Source organism: Mus caroli, unplaced genomic scaffold (assembly GCF_978045245.1).
Source record: "Mus caroli unplaced genomic scaffold, Mus_caroli_1 scaffold_5, whole genome shotgun sequence".
NCBI classification, from domain to species: Eukaryota; Metazoa; Chordata; class Mammalia; order Rodentia; family Muridae; genus Mus; species Mus caroli.
The window spans coordinates 22992313-23010332 of NW_028227260.1; the positions used below are offsets into that span (position 1 = coordinate 22992313).

The following is an 18020-nucleotide window of genomic DNA, read 5'->3' on the forward strand; positions in this document are numbered from 1 at the left end:
CCCTTACAAGACAGTTTCTTTGTACTTTATTGCTTGTGTTGACTGAAAATGGAGTGACTACTTACAAATGCGTAATATTTCCTATAAAATACATGGATTATTATACTTGAATTTTACTAATTACAACGATACATCTTTCCTTGTACCTGGATGGACCTCACTTTCTCCCTTGTGTACTAAAACAGAACACAATCCATTTGGTGCATCTTGTATTTTCCTCCCTTTTGGTTATAAATGAAAACCTGTCACTCAGAGCTGCCTATAGCAAATAATCATTATTTCTTCCCATGTATCTTACTTCATTAAATCAGAAACTATTCACTATTAAACTTTTATGAAGCAATATAAGACTAAAATAATACTATACCAAACAAAACACACCTAACAATATCCCCTGTACCTCTGCCATACTGAATGCTCTCCTCTTGGATACACAACCCCCTAAAATCTAAGAGTCTGGCCTCAGTGTACAGAATGGGATTAATTATAACCCTTAGTGTGTGAATCACTTTTATTATTGCACCACCCATGGCTCTCTTGCTATAATTAATTTGTTATTTAAAACTATGCACTGTGAATATCCAATTTTAGGAGATAATGCCAACATTTTCCTAAGTATTTGTACAGATTTGTATTTCTGACAGCAGTCTAGAAAAGATCCACTTGGTTCATATTCCTATAAATGCTTGATTTTTTTAAACTTTTATACTTTTATCAGTGTAAACAATATGAAACGTTCCCTTTTGGCTTTACGTTCTCTATTCTATGAGGCTGTTTTGTGACCCCAAACTAAGGATTGTGATTTTTTTTTCTTCCTAGACATTAAAGGTTGAAGAACACAAGAACAACAAAAACAATTTAAAAATAAGTATATTAACATGATATAAGAATATGGAAATAACTATTCTTCAGTAATGAAAGTGCACAATCTAATATGTGACTCATAAAAGGACCTTCTCCAGTCCGAAATGATAGGACAGTGGCAAATTTAAGAAAAATAGAAAGTATCATGATGACATAAATCTTTAGTCCCAGTAAAGGTAGACAAATCTCTTAGAGTTCTAGGGCAACCTGGTGTACACAGTGAAACTCTGTCTAGAAAAACAAAACTAAACTGAAAACAAGAGAAGACAAAACAAGCAAGATACTTTTCTTTTCTTTTATATATATATATATATATATATATATATATATATATATATAATTACATCTTTTCCTCAATTACATTTCCAATGCTATCCCAAATGTCCCACATACCCTCCCCCCCCCCAATTCCTTACCCACCCATTCCCGTTTTTTTGGCCCTGGCATTCCCCTGTACTGGGGCTATTAAAAAGAATAAATTTACGAAATTCCTAGGCAAATGGTTGGACCTGGAGGGCATCATCCTGAGTGAGGTAACACAATCACAAAAGAACTCAAATGATATGTACTCACTAACAAGTGGATATTAGCCCAGAAACTTAGTATAGCGAGATATAAGATACAATTTGCAAAACACATGAAACTGAAGAAGATACTTTTCAACAAGAAGGAAAATTGACATAGTGTGTACCATCAAAGGTACCTATGCAAAGGGCTTAAATGGTACATAGGAAATAAATGCCTAATGAGATGAACAAAGTAACTGCAAAATAGGCATATGTTACATGAAAATATATAAGGGCACTTTCTGAAGGAGCCTTAGCTGGAATGCAGGGGTCAGTGGTCCTCTACCTCTTTGTTCGTGAATGATCTTTTTTTTTTTTTTTTTTTTTTTTTTTTGATTTTCGAGACAGGGTTTCTCTGTGTAGCCCTGGCTGTCCTGGCACTCACTTTGTAGACCAGGCTGGCCTCGAACTCAGAAATCCTCCTGCCTCTGCCTCCCGAGTGCTGGAATTAATGGCGTACGCCACCACGTCCTGCGTTCGTGCATGATCTTAATACTTAGGACCACACTATTCTATTGTTTGTTTCTTGTTGACTAATGGTGTCTCATCAATAAAATCATGGAAACCTTGAGAGGCCAGAGATCTTGGTGAACATTTTATTTCATTCCCAGTAATCCCTGATAGTGCTGACAGTGTAAGAGGAGCTATTTCAGCATAATTCAAGGATATTTTTGTATCATTATCCAACTAGCACCCAGACACTTTATGCTACTCATTTTTATTGTAATCTTCATAGACAGAAAGGGAAGAGGAAAAACCTGCAATCTGACTTTTAAAAAAAGCATTAAGATGTTTACAACAAATTGTGTGAAAACTTATGAATAATTTAGAGCAATAAACATCATATTTTCTCTGTGGCAGAGGTGTTTTGATATGTTAATTGGAGTGTTTTGCTTTTTTCAAAAGTAGGTTGCACCATTTTTAGTTTTAATGCAAACTTAATGCATTATCTATTAATATGAAGAGTCAAATTTAACAATCTTAGATTTTTATGCTTTTTGAAAAACCATAAACTGAGAACTTTATGTTCTCTATGGCATGGATATCATGAAATATAATGATGACAGAGCTTCAGGATCTGTATTTGCTAATGAGTACTTTTCAAAGGGTCACCAACCCACTTCTGGAGGCTTTTGAGAACCTGGTTATCCTTTTCCCTTCCCAGAATCTAGTGAATAGCCTGTCTCACAGCTGTAACTCTGCCATAGGGACTCAAAATCAGTGTACTGTGGAAAAGATGTTAAATATTTTTAAAGACCACAATTCAATGTTAGATGATAACAATAACATTAAAGAAATTTGTCTGAGAACAGGCCATCAGTTATAATGTAGGGTACATGGAAACTACTTCAAATCTGATTAATTACTTCACTTTCATTTGCTCAGTTGGGAAACCTAATATATACGTCAATTCTATGAACTGGTAGATAATAAGAAAGGAAGAACCCAATTTAGTCAGCCAGAGCTACAGCTCAGTAGTCAACCACTTGCCTACTATGCGCAAGGCCTTGGATTCAAACCACAAAAGGAAATGGTTGTCTGATAGTAAAAGAGGACTGTAGGTAGACTGTAAGTTTCTAAAAGTTGTGCCATTGGGAAAAGAAAACCACTTCGACCCCACCAATCTCAATACCTGAAAACAACCCTAGCAAGACAGTCACCTGGTGGCCAGGTCACAGGTTTAAACATTACAGAGCCCTATACCTAAAAGACATCTGTATTACATACAGATGAGAAATCTAGTGCTGTATTTCTATGTACTTGTAAGAGTTTCTTTTGGGTGGAATGGCTATCCATATTGCCAACATCCCCTAATCAGCCTCTTCTTCTTGACACATTCTCTCACTTTACCTACTTCACCTTTATTCCTCTTACTTGTTTAATACAAGTTCACAGGTCACATCCACTCTGTTCTCAACGCTTATTGGCTCCCATGAGCTCCCACGAAGATACACGTCTCAAATCATATTCTTTGAAATACACTTCCTTCTGGCCTCTCCACACTCCCAGGTCAATTCTGTCTTCAATTTTAAGCTCAGAACTTCTTACACATTGCTGACATACAAGCTACCCTCTAGTTGTTGATCACTCATTGGTCCCATAGTGCCTTCCCTGATCTTTCTTTTCAGTAATAGGTTTTTAACTAGACATTTTCCAAGAGACTTAATCACTTTTAAAATTTGTTCTGGTGCAACCCTGATACCTCAACAACATGGCTGCCAAAACAGGACCCAAAGAAATACTACAACAATAGACATGTGGACACAGAAGTAGAAAATCTCACCGGACCCCACACCCAAACAAATCTAAAAGGTCCTACCCTTACAGGCAACTAAGCAGTGCTGAGGAAAGAAGTCTTCCCTAGGGAGGGACTGGTTACCTGATTGTTTATCCACTACCAATTGGTGATTCTTGAAGTCAGATATATACTAGTAACACAATATGGAGTATGTATGATGAATTCACATACTATGCAGCACTTATCTACCTGTATACTTCTCTATATATCCATATATATTCATATATATGAATATATATAAGGCACAAGAAAGAACAAGAAAGAGAAGTAACAATAACAATTGGGAAAGAGATCATGAGTTTAAGAGGACTGGTTAGGGGTGGTTGAAGGGACAGGGAATGATGTAATTATATTTTAATTAATATATATACATATACATATACATATATATATATATATATATATTAGTTCTATCTTTTTTTTTAAGATTGGTTTATTTATTATGTATACAGCATTTTGCCTGCAGGCCAGAAGAGGGCACCAGATGTCATTGGAGATGGTTATGAGCCACCATGTGGTTACTGGGAATTGAACTCATGACCTCTGAAAGAGCAGCTAGTGCTCTTAACCACTGAGCCATCTCTACAGTCCCCTAATTTTATCTTTGCTTGATAAATTTGAAAATGTCTCTGAAATATTAGGGTTCTATGTTAGAAATGCATGGTCATTATTTTTACTTTTAGAATCAGTGATTATGATTACACAATAACATAAAGATCTTTTCATAACCTAAAAATATGACTTTTCTTTTAAAGGAAGGAGTGCCAGAATCATCAAAGTGAATATTCATTAAAGAGCAGTAAGACGAGGCAAACAGTGTGAGGAAGTTATGCTGCACTCAAGTGTTAGCACATCAAGTACCAAAGTAAGGCTTTAATATAATTGTCAAAAATATAGTAGAATAAAGACAATCATTTATGCTTTTATATCCAGGGGAACATGATGTGTTTTCTTAAAATCAATTAGCAGATAAGTCTATGTCCAACTTAAAGGAAGCAAAGATCTGCAGAATTGTAAGGTTTTAAAAATACCAAAGAATGGAAATGAGTAATTCATTAACCTTCATCTAACATTGATTAAAAACATTTACTGGACACTTTCTTGCTGTGCATAAACATTGCTTAAGCTGTTAAAAGACAACTTTTCAGTTGGGACCCTACTAAATTTGTAGACTCAATAATAGTTTGAATATTATTTTTATTAAATCTAAAAATATTAAGAACCATCTGTTGAAATCTTAAAGGGGCAAGCTTCAAGAACAAGAGAAAAGAAAGGAATGCCGGTATTAAAAAACAACAAACAACAAACAAACAAAAATTTCAGAAAGTTTCAGACAAGTGTTGCATTTTACAAGCATTCGAAACTATGCCATTTTGTGGACAAGTACTGTATTCTGGCTACAAACACCATGTTCCTTTTCCACTAAGTAGCCAGAAACATCAGCCATCTGGTTTGACCTTATTTATAAGTAAAATGTATTTTTCAAGAATATGCATAGGGGTTTTAATAATTACCAAATGGTAATTATTATAAGTTAAAAAGTTCAAGAAGTTCCGTTTATGATATTTCTATGACATACTTATGTTATACTGAATTCCACATGATAGTTAAGGTAATTGGGCTTGACAAATTTCTGAACTCTTCTAAAAACCAGGTGTATGTGTATACCACAATATGTGTGTGTGGAGCTTGGGTACACCTTGTGGATGCAAGTCAGGTCATCAGTGTCCACAGTAAGCATGTTTACACACTTTGTCACCTTGCAGAGCAGTGTTAGAAGTTTGGATGCAGCAAATTATAATAGTTATAATGGTAGAAAGGAAATAATGTTACTTATCTGGTTTGTAACCAGAATGTATTTGATAATTAATGCTACTGAGTTTATGTGAACTGATTTCATTAAGCAAGTCTAGTGGAGCAGTGCATTAATCATTGGTAATAAAACTAGTTTAATTACAATGTTATGAAATTTGGAGGAAATAGCACTTATCCAACATCATGCCTGACAGTGACATAGTTTATATTATATCTCTGCAGAATACCACAATTCACTTGATGATAGACTTTTGTCATCTGTCCTTTAAGTGAGACAAACACTTAACAAACAGACACACACCAAACAAGCAACTCTGTTATTTCCTATGCCTATATTTGCTATTCTTGATAATTTTTATATAACCGTGATAGCTTTCCTTTCATCACTAAAATCAATTAAGTTGGTCATGTGGCTCATGGCTGTAATTGTAAGCATTAAGGAGGCTGAAGTTTGAGGACTAAGCAATGCTCAAGGCTGTCCTGGGTACAGTAAGTCCCTATTTCAAAACAAAATTAGAACAGAACAAGCAGTCTCAAATTTTCTACCTAAGGTTTTAGGCAATTTGTTTTGGCTTGATGAACAAACCTGGAGGAAAATATTTCTTATATTAACTGGCAGGAAATCTAGAATTTTTCCAATGAAGAAGAGTTGAGATTCTTCACATTTTATTTATAACCTACAGCTGCTGGCTAGGATAGGTCAGGTTTTCCTATCTTTGTAGGTTAAGCAGGAATAAATTTCGCCATTTGTTATAGCATTGAAATGATTTTTTAATAGTGTGTATAGTAGGTTCTCTGTAAGTTTTTAATTCCCTTTAGCAGTTCAGTAACACAGACCTTGGAATCACTTGGGTAAAGTGACTGAAAGTGGGGAAAGTTGCATGAGATAGGAAATGGGAAGAGATGCAGAGAGGAATCCAGAAAAAATTACGAAATATGTTAATTTTCTATTTGATATTCTGTTTTTCGTATTTCTAACTCTGGGGTTCTTATGAAGTATCTATGAACTAAATTTCCCCAAATGAAGTTATACCTATTTCGAACATTCCGCATGCATATATTGGATGGTGAGAACGTTGATGCTGTGTGGGGGTTAGAATGATGCATTTCCAGAAGGAAGTTATCTTTGGTTCTCTTGTTCCTGTGAATAGCATTTTTTAAATTCCCTTCCTCTGTGTGTTACTTAACATGTTGTAACTATTGGGCAAACCTGGTGGAATATATGAACAGAACTCTAACTTCTACTAATTCAAAAGTGAAGAAAGTCATTAAATAATATCCGAGGACTAGAGAAAGAAATGCTTCACTTGCCTATAGCCCACCTACCTGGGGTATTTGAAAAGAGTTTGACTAATGACTTTCTTTTGTTACTATAACAACTTTTTGAAATTGTTAATCTACTGGAATACCGTATTTGAATATGTGTTCCCAGGTCACAGTAATGAATATATGGCTTCACTATTTCTTCTTCCCTTTCAGATCAATACTGTGCATTTTTGCATGAACGCATCTCATCATCTTAGCCCACTACTATCATCAAGGAATGAACAGAAAAACCTACCAAACCCACAGGCTCCTCTTTCACTTAGCTCATCAGCAATGTCTGGCAGCCCCTTGAACATTTGTAGAGATCGCCTTCTAAAGTCCTCACTTCTTTGTTCTTAGAGACCCCTCTTTCAATCTGCTGTGTGCTTCCTAACAATGGGAAAACTGACTTTAAAGGCTTGCTCTGCCTCTGAATTCAATGTTCCTTTCACACATCAACAATGAAGTTTCCAACTCAGATGATTTCTACAAATGCTTCCACAAAGCTTTGACTTCTGAAGAGTTTGCAGCCACTTGTAAAGCCTGACCTTTCTATTGTAGTGCCTCAATCATTTCTGACCCCTTTCTCTCTTCATGACAAACCAGTCCTTTGCTGAAATTCCAAAATGCAGAATTTAATAGCATTCCCTACTGTTCACTCGCCATGCTTACCTGATACCACCACTCATTCAAATTTTAAGCTATTTCAATGTTCATATGGAGGAATTCCCACCTCATTGAACCTTCTCGGCCCAAGAAGAGCTTACTTTTCTCACTTATAGTTGATGCTTTATTTTCTCTAAATATAGCAATGTTCTTTACTTCTTTTTCTCTTTTCATTGTTAGGTACTTGCCTAGAAAATCCTTACATCTTCAAGTCCTAACTTAACTGTTACATTTCTGCTGAGCTCATCTTTCTCATACTACCCACTAAACTGTGGGGCCAATATTTGTTAGTAATTGTTGCTCCAGTAGGGAGAACTGCAAATTAACCATAGACTGCTTTGATGCAGAAGCCAAAAATCGGATTCAATTTGTATTCAGTTGAAAAAATAATCAAATGTCAATAATATGGAGTGATGTGGAAAGGTTATAAGTATTCAGATTTCAGTGTACTGTTCATGGGGTTATTATTTGGGCCTAGCTCTAACTGTATGCTGTCTGTGAACATCTCTGAGCTTTAAAGGCAAAGCTAATCTGTGAGAGTCCACATGGTTCCCAACATCCAAAGTATGGATTAGGAAAAGTTATTGACTCTTACTTTCTGACCTTGGTTCAAATTTAGTTCATGGAAACTTAGGAGCTTGTTAGAAACATAGAGTTTAATGTCACTAAACCTATTGAGTCAGTATCCCCCAGATTATTGTAGCCACAGCATGGTGCCAGAAACAAAGGACTATTGTTCATTATGCTGTACTGAAATAGTTTGTCAAAAATTCAATAGTTTTAAAATAAAGAGGAAAGGTGACTAGGATCACAAAATGCATGAATCAGAACAGATACATTAAATTTAAGACAAATTTAGAATATTGCAAAATACTGAAGGTCAATTCAATTGGACAGAAATAAAATTAAGAAAATGATGTAAAATTAAATAGCTCCAAACTAGAGTTGTCTCTGATGCTTTTGTTCTGTTCTGTTTTCTGTTTGGCTCCAAACTGTTTATGTAGGAAGAGTTAGCCATGAAACCATGAGACACTTGCCTCATTTCTAGAGTGCCTAGTATGCATTTCTGGAAACAAAACCAAAATCTCTGTGCTTTATTAACTGCATTACATGTATTTAAGACCTAATATTTTAAAATAATAAAATTTAGTATTGATATGTTTGTGTGATGAACTCTTTGATCAAGAAATCTATTTACATGCATGTATTCACTAACTTTTTTTTTGCAGTCATTAAAGTTATTACAAACTGGCTACTTACCTTTCAAAACTTTGTAACTTTCACTTATTTTGCAGATGGTGAAACTTTTTTTTTTAAAAAATAACATATATGTTTTAAACTGTCATGTTAGTCTTGCCAGCTTTTGCCACAGGCTAGTTCAAATAAAAGTGTATCCATAATGTTCACAGTTTTAAAATTTCTAGTTAGCTCATTTAGACTACATTCATTTAATTATATATAATTATATTTCTACACAGTTATTGGGCAACAAGAAGTATTTTAAATTTCTAGACAAGCACAATCAAGACAATCTTTTGAGTTTAACTTAGTGTAAGTTAAGATGACTTACAATTTAGATTATCAATAAAAGTAAATAATATATACAATGCCAGAATAGAAAGCTTTAAACTTACCCATGCTTAAAATACACTATGCATGTAAACTTTTTAAAAACTATACTTGATTGAATATTTCTCTTCTAGAGGTACTATTTTATCATTGTTATTTTATCATATCTTTCATAACTATTGTGATACTGGTTATTGAGTATGTATTACATGAAATACCCTATGTTTTTATTGTGATACAAATGTGTCATCAACATAGAACATAATGATATCCCACTCATTTCTTCACACCTCTCTGCTTTTATATATATATATATATATATATATATATATATATATATATAATTATATATAATATATATTAACTTATCCAAGTGGAGTTGAAGAGTAAAAATTTTATAAAATATAATATATGTAAACATGATAAAGTACAAGAAATTTAAATATTTAAATACTTTTGAAAAAGACATTATGACATAATGCATAGTAAAATAATAAAACTCTACAATAAGAAATATTGAATTTATTTTTAACATCGTAAGTCCACATAGTTAAAAATGAAAGTTCTTTAATTTTTAATACAAGTGTCAAAAAGAATGATAAGTATAAATGTGTTGGTGCTCTTCACTTCATGAACTGTTCAGGGAAAGAACCTTCACTGATCTTATCATGTTACAGATAAAAACAACTTAAACAGCGTTTACCTTAAATACTTACTAGTATTGCAAGTTTTATCCTGTTCAGGAGGAACACAGCTGGCCAATTGAAAATTAGCCATTTTTTAAAAAAAGATTTTGAATACCATCAACCAAACCATTACCTCCGGGATTATATATGTATATGTATGTGCATATGTATACATCATATCTCTGTGTTTGATTCTGTAGAGCTATAAAGAAGTTATTACAAACTTTGGAGGCTAGTTGAAACAAATCACATGAACCTAGGTTTATTTTGTAAAAATTATTGATTCTTATATATTTTAAAATAGTTAGAGAAACTCAAAAGTCCTGTTACTAGTGTGCTTTCCCAGCAAAAGAAAAAGAAAATCCTTGTAGGTGTATAGGTATATAGGTATTACAACAGCTCTTTTGATGCTCATCAGTATACAGCGAATATTAGTATATTAAGAATATTAGCTACACCATTGCAACAAACTAGTTTTCAACCATTTTTGTAGGTGGGTGGAAATACAGTTTTCAAGTCTCTGAGGTGCTCCAGCAAGGTTGAGATGTTTGAGAAAGTAAAGTAAGCCAAAACTTTATAAAATAATGTGGATTTGAAGCTAAATTTTGCCTTTGAGCTCTTTGGAGGATTCAAGTTTTGGAGAAATGAGATAGAACATGTCAGTTCTTACTACTTTACATTAAATTTACATATCATTTTTTTTTCTTATAGCTGAATAAAACCCAATTGTCAGCAGAAGTCTAGGGAGCAAAATAGAAAACACTTGCAGTGGAGTAGTAGATACTTGGTATAAAGAGGTAGAGAGAAGATGATTTGCCACAGACAGAAGAGTACTACTAAAAGGTCAGAGCAAAGGTAGAATTGGCTGACTTCACATTGTGGTAAGACTGACCTTGGTGTTTATCACTGGACAGGGCTTGTAATGCTGGTGATCAATATGAGATGACCTTGTGTGAATACCATATAATCTTACCTGGACATCCATGTTAACCTATTTTACCAACACAATGAAAACATCTGCAGTACATTTCAATGTTCATCGACTTACAGTGAGATTCCTCATACTGCAGCACTTCACAATTTTATAATGTATACCCTTTGAATTTCCTGTAAGGATTTATTTTTGCACCACATGGAAAAATAGTGAAAGAGTAATAAAACCTTTTTAATATACATTAACAAGAAGTGTTATGATTGCCATCACATCAAATAAAGATATGTTTACTAACCTGGCAGAACAGTTTGAGGTTGGTTTTTTGACTACCACACACATTTTAATGTAGCCATATTATATACCCGGTTTGCTGGAAAAAAAGTCACTGATGTCTTCTTTCTTTCAATTATTTTTTCATCATCAGTTATGCAGACATCCTCATTTCCAACTTTATTTCCTTCTTAATATCTTTTAAGTTTGGATAGGCTTTCATTTTTCATTTTATTTTTGTACATGTTATTGTTTTTACATAATTATATATTAACACTCTACTAAAACACCTCTATCAAATACCCCTATAATTATGGATTAGATTCCACAATCATCTATTCTTCCCCCAAAACTTCTATTGTAAGTTCATTTTGTGATATTAACTATGTAAATAGGACTGTGAGAAGACTAATCTAATTTAATTAACCATTCTCCTTTCTCCTCTCTCCTCTCTTCTCTCTTCTCTCTTCTCTCTCTCTCTCTCTCTCTCTCTCTCTCTCTCTCTCTCTCTCTCTCTCTCTCACTCTCCTACTTTTTCCAAGACAAGGTTTCTCTGTGTAAACCTGGTCGTCCTGGAACTGGATCTGTAGACCTGATTGACCTGGACCTCAGAAATTCATTTGCTACTGCCTCTCAAGTGCTGCGATTAAAGGCACACACCACCTCAACCTGCTACCATTCTCTACCTTCAGTCTCTTGTGCAAGGTTGTCTTTACTGGTTTTCAGAATTTGTGAGTGATAACAAAGGTTCTCATCTTCCTTATACTTGCTATGAGAAGCTGATGATGATAATTAATAATAATAATTATTATTTTATTTTGGTACTGGGAATGGAGCACACATTATTCTCATTGCCAGTCAATTATTCTAGCACTGAGCTATACCCCGGCCTCATCTATGAAGAATATTTAATGAGCTTTGCTTTCTAAAATTACTATCAGGAAATGTTAGCCAGATCTCCTAATTTCAAAGCGCAGCTATGAGTTTGTCACTATAAGGGGAAATCAAGTGATCATGGATTTTCATCATTGACCAAAATTTCCCAGTATATAATTTTATTTTATATTTACTTACCACAAATTTGAGATAGTATTTTGAAACTTGGTGAGGGTATCTGTGTCACACATAATTTGATAAAACTTAATTTGAATGTTTTAGGTTACATTAAAGTATTTTTTCAACAAATTATGTTTTTCAGATGTGGTAAGCCATTAGTGATATATATTTAGCAGTTTGTGTACAGCCCTAAGTTTTCAAATTATTTGTAATCACCTATATATAATAGTTAAACATTGATCCAAAATGAAAGTCTCAGGCCATGCTTATGTGTATACTTACAATTAATTTGGAAAGAAGGTGTTCATTGGCCTATGCTTGCAGGTATTAGGCGACAACCCTAAAAGTAAACATGAAAAAAAAAATACATTCAGAATTATGTAAGTAAGGCTTTAGTCAAGGCGCCTATGCTACTTTCTTAGATAAAGCCTGACTGAATGGTACTAGGTATGCTATCCCCAAACTGCACGTGGAAATCGTAGCTCAAGTATTACAAAATAAAGTGTTAGTTCAGAGGGTCCACCTTCTGCTAAAGAAGAAATCACATGTGAATTCTTTGTTCTAAATGAATCAGCAAAATTCTATACCAGATGTTAAGTTGAACCGTTATTATAAGTAAGACAATTTCCAGAGCTCTAATTAGAAGTCTTTAGCCATTGGGAAGGGAAATAGCACTTGACAATTATCATTTTAATGTCACTTGTCATAACAGTATCATCTCTGTAACTATTTATTTTGTAATGCAAAAACAAGTTAAAAGCAACCATTAGGTACAATTTTTATAGTAGGACAAACAAACTTTCAATAATGTTACTTTCTTATTTTAAACAAAAATGTATTCCACAACCACTCCAAACATGTCCAATATGTTCCAAATACAGGTATCTCCTTAAAATACAAGGTTAATATTTCTGCTGAGCTAAGTAAAATGGAGTTAAGTAAACACCATTAAGATTATGAAAAATATATAGAAAACATTCTGTAATTTAGATTAATAAATTAATTTTATTCATACGCCTATCAACATAAGTTGACTTGAACGGCATAATATCAAATATGTATATGTTGAATTTTAAAGGCACAATTTGAATAATTTGATGTGATTTTATTTCATATTATCTAAGTTAGAATTCATTATACAAAGAACCTACTATATTTTTGATTTCTTATGACAATAAACTAATGTAGTTGTGAATTCAAATAAGAGAGAAACAACTTGATTAAATCTTTTCTCTGTTATCTAAATTAATTTTTAAAACATTTAATATTCATAAATCTGCAGAAGCGCCTTTTTGCCACTTTAGTTCGTGCAGAGATTCATTGTGAAGACTGCGAAGAATAAATGTTCAACATCATGATTTTGTTGTATGGAAGCGTTAAAGTGCTTATAATAAATAAGTTTTCTTTGTGGAAAGATGCATAAAGCTTCTCTCTTTAGCACATTTCAGGAAGCAGCTATCCAAAATCACTAGCCATTTTCAACTTCTGGTAAAAGTCTATGTTGAGTGAAGAAGTATTTGTCAATGCCGTTATCGATTTACATGAAGCAAATTATAGATTGCATTGCAACAAAGCATGTCATGTGACTACACTGCAATAATCTACTCTTACCCGTTGCGGCTCCAGGTTAAATTAATTTTACCTAATTATCCAGTACCCTTAGAGGGAATGTATTATGTTATGACCACAGAAGTGCAGGAAATGAGATTGCGGCCCTCTAGTGGTCATGCATGACTACTGCAGTCAGAACAATGTGTGCTCTGAAGTCACTGTTAGGATTTGTTTATTTCAGGTTTTCCCTCACATGAGGAGATTGAGATAATCTGATAATGAAGCATTTCTGTTCCTTCATGGAAAAAAAAATTGAATCTGGTAGTTTTTTTATATAGACAGATTTCTCTGAAACTTGACAAGTAAAACAATTTTTCTGATGTGCCTTATGTTTTCAAGTTGAGTTTTAAAATGTTAATTCTGGTTTTTTGTTTTTTGTTTTTTTTTGGTTTTTCGAGACAGGGTTTCTCTGTGTAGCCCTGGCTGTCCTGGCACTCACTTTGTAGACCAGGTTGGCCTCGAACTCAGAAATCCGCCTGCCTCTGCCTCCCGAGTGCTGGGATTAAAGGTGTGCGCCACCACGCCCAAGGAGACCTTCCTTCACTATAAAATTAACTCTTTTCTAAGTTTGTCCTTCCAGCCTAATTATGATATTTATTTTTTCTTTCCTTTGTTATTGTTGTTTGAATGTAGCTCAGGCTGGCCTCAAATTTATGGCAATTTTCATATATCTGTCTCCCATTACAGGGAAACTCCACTGTGCTCTCCAGCTCATGGCTCAAAGCCTTATTTATGGCATTATTTTCATCTATGAAGATATCTTTTCCCCATGAGCCAGTTGTGAATTTTAGATACATATATTATCAGTTCAAGTCTTTAATCTTTTCTTACCTTATTGAACTGTTACAATTTTAAAGTCCCACAATAAATTTGATTCTCTCTTTTTGTGGGGCAGTGATTCAAGATAGCAAGATGGTCTTGAGCACTGCTGTGTTCTACATATTAATACAAATGCATGTCTTAGAGCACTCAGTTTTAAAGTTTTCCAAGTGTGATATTATTGCATTTGTCACGACCTGTGGTTTTTTAACACATTTTTATTAAACCTTACACAAATTGTTGCTCTTTTGTTCCTAGCCTACACTAATAAAGCTATTACAAAAGCATAGTTAGTTTCAATTCAAAATTGTCTTTTAAAACTCCTAAGAAGACAGTGAAGTCTAAACAGAAGTTCCAGTTGAAATAATTGATTTTCAAAACTTGAAACAGGTTTTTCAAGTACCTACCAAAAACATGCCTATCTTAAGCTCAGTCATCATTAAAACGTCAACACTGAGGCTTGAGCCAGTGGATACTAGCATCACAAAAGAACTGAATGTACTTCTCTGAGTAGTCGCAGATTATCATATTCATTTAAAAAGAAAGGACTGAAGTAACAGCACAGGTGAAATGGAGGTGTGTGTTTCCATTCCCTGCTTATTTGGGTTTTCAATGAATTTTTAAAGAAGTATGGTAACTATGTGATTAAAAACGTTCTCATTTTAAAGCTAGTTAGTTTTGCTTGCATCTGTGTGGCAGGCACCTCCACATAGGTACAAAATATATGTAAGCGTTTATCATCCTCAAAAACATGTTCCAAACTCTCACACTCTGGTTTCTTCCAGTTCCATAGTTGCTATAAATTCTAGAATAAAGAGGTTCTGACTTTCTCTGTTTCTTCCACACTTTTCAAAACAATTTTGTTCCCCTTTTACTGAGTGTTATTTAAACGACATGGTACTTACAATCTTCTGCTTTATTGTGTTGTATTGTTACCTTAATTTTTCTGGAACTTTCACTTCAAGTTTCCAGCCAGTCTTTAAAATCGCAGTCTTTGTTATCTTAATTTGATATTGCCTTTTTAAACATGCTCTATCATTCATTGTCAAGATGAACAGATGTCAATAGAATGGACTGTCAGTGATACTTGCAAGAGTGTTAAAAGGTCATTATCAATATCACCATCATTATTATCACTATATTATTTTCATCATCTTTATGTGTATGTGATGTATGTGTATTGTCAGGCATATGACAGAGTGCACATGTGGAAGTCAGACAGCTTTCAGTAGTTGGTTCTCTCCTTCTGCAATGAAATATGAGATCAAACTCATGCCATCAGACTTATATTTTTAAATATTTGCTGGGTTTTGAACTTTGGTCCTCACACTTATGAGCAAGTGCTTTACCCTTGAGCCAACATCATCCCTGAACAAGACAGGTACTTTTACTTAAAGCTACTTTTGTTTAAAACAAAACAAAACAAAACAACAAACAAACAAACAAAAAATATTGACTCCTTCCTTGGGAGCACAAGATAAAGAAAGGCAGACTAAAACTCTGTTACTTCGATTGTCACTTTGTATGTGTGTCCTTTACTTTGGCAGAAGGCACAGAGATAAGTAAGTCATTGTCCTAACACTGTTGCCACCTTGGATTCCAAGAATAAAACTTTATTTAGTTAACAGACCTCTGCCCAATATATAACATCTTGCATAGAATTTTCATCCTTATGCTCTTAGTAAATAGCCCTTCATCCACTTTTAAAAGTGAACTGAGATCTTCAAGGACCCACACATTCCTCATTTGGAGAAGCTGTCATATGATGTCTATCACCTAACTTGTGTTCCAACTCAGTCCTGGAGAACAATGTTAGGTCTGAGTGGTTGTTGTATTTTGTGCATGAGTATTTGGCACATGTTTGAACTGGAAGGCTGTTTTTCACTCAAGATGCAATGGAAAATGTATGCCCAGTCTTTGTAGATGGACAAAGCTGGGTTTGAATCATGACTTGGTTACTGATAAGCCTCTCTCCATTCCTATTTCCTGTTTCTTCCATCTCTTTTGGGGCCTTTACTTCAACATTTTGGGCTTCCTTGTGTTTTGTCTAAACCTGTCTTCCTGCCATGTGGCTGTTTGTTTGCCAGTTATCTGATGAGCATGCCAGCCTAAAGGGCAGGGTCTTTTTCCCCCTATGCTTCTCTGTTTTCTTCCCTTGGCAACTGCTGTGGTTTTACAGGTTGAGATTTTTCTTTTAAACTCTAGTAACATTTTCATTTGTGCTTCTACCTGAGTCCACTCTTGAATTTTTTTATTAATGAGACTAAGAACCCCCAAAGGAGACTTGATTTCCCCTATATCAATATGAAAATATACTACTGAATGTTTGAAAAGAGTTTCAAACCCATCCATAGATAAAAGGTACAAATACAAATGAATGAAAAAATAAACATAGAAGGAAACTGATTTCATTTTATAAAACTATATTTTTACTGGAGCTCAGTCATTGCCTTTAAAGGGACATGAAGGTCACAGATTTATTTTCTTATGAAAATGACATAATGGATTAAAGATGAACTTCTGTAGCTAGTGACTCATGCGTGCATCTGTACATTTTAAAGAGATGTGATTTATAAAGTAAGCATCCAGCCTTGAGCTATTTCAGACCTCAGTTGCTCAAATTAAAACATCAAAACTAACAGAAATAAGTGTATGTGTCCAATCGACTTGTCAGTCATCTAATATAAACCTCAAAATTGATTCTGCTTTTCTGAATAATATTCCTGTTGTGAATATGCATGCATATATTACACAATCAGAAGTGTATCTCCTATGTTTATGACAGTAATAATAGAAGCCATCGTCTTCAAGTTATTCACATATTTGTACTACATTTCTACTTTTTGAAGCCAAGAATGCAAATGTATTTCTGTTCATTCTGAATTTATTAAGCATGATGTGATTCTCAAGGACAGTATAATGTGGTCACAATTTTAAAAGCCACATAGCCTTCAAGAGGCAGTGGACCAAGGGGGAAAAGAACCTGCATTCAGAGTTAAGAGCCTAAAACTCTCTCTATGGCTTCATCACAAATAAGTAACAGCTATCCATGTTACTAAATATTAATTAAGTACCTACTTTTAACCTTGGTAGGCATCTTTAAGACATAATCAATAACAGGACAGAAAGATGTCTTAGTGGTAATATGCTTGCAGTGTAGGGCAGGAAGCCTGAGTCCAATCCCTAAAGCCCAAATAGAACTGGAAAGAGAAAATTGGCCGCAGAATGTCCACTGACCTTTTTGAATGTTTAGACTGCCCCCATCTCTCTCCCTCTCCCTCGCTCACACACATAAGATTACATTTCATGTTTTCATTTTCAAAAATCTATATGCAACATGAGGTCACTCTGAAATATGAGACTACTTTAATTCTATTGTTTTACTAGAATGTTTAGTACTTAATGAGTGGTTGGTCATTAAGTGAGTGGAAAAATATGAAATAGACTTAAAACAAGTTTTTTTTGGTATTAGGGATTAACAGTTATATTCAAACAACTGATTATAACTGAGTCAAATGAACAATTCATTATTTAATTACATTTTACAGTCAAATATTTCA

The 18020-nt window shown here is 34.1% G+C and overlaps 1 protein-coding gene across 2 annotated transcripts in view; it reads right to left on the bottom strand.

Annotated features, from left to right (window-relative positions):
• Htr2c (5-hydroxytryptamine receptor 2C) overlaps positions 1-18020 on the bottom strand; it is a 254132-nt gene that overhangs the window by 222921 nt on the left and 13191 nt on the right. For both annotated transcript variants that reach the window (XM_021153505.2, XM_085837982.1), the window contains exon 2: positions 12313-12370. The gene's annotated coding sequence lies outside the window, so the exon portion shown is untranslated. The remainder of the gene's footprint in view (positions 1-12312; positions 12371-18020) is intronic.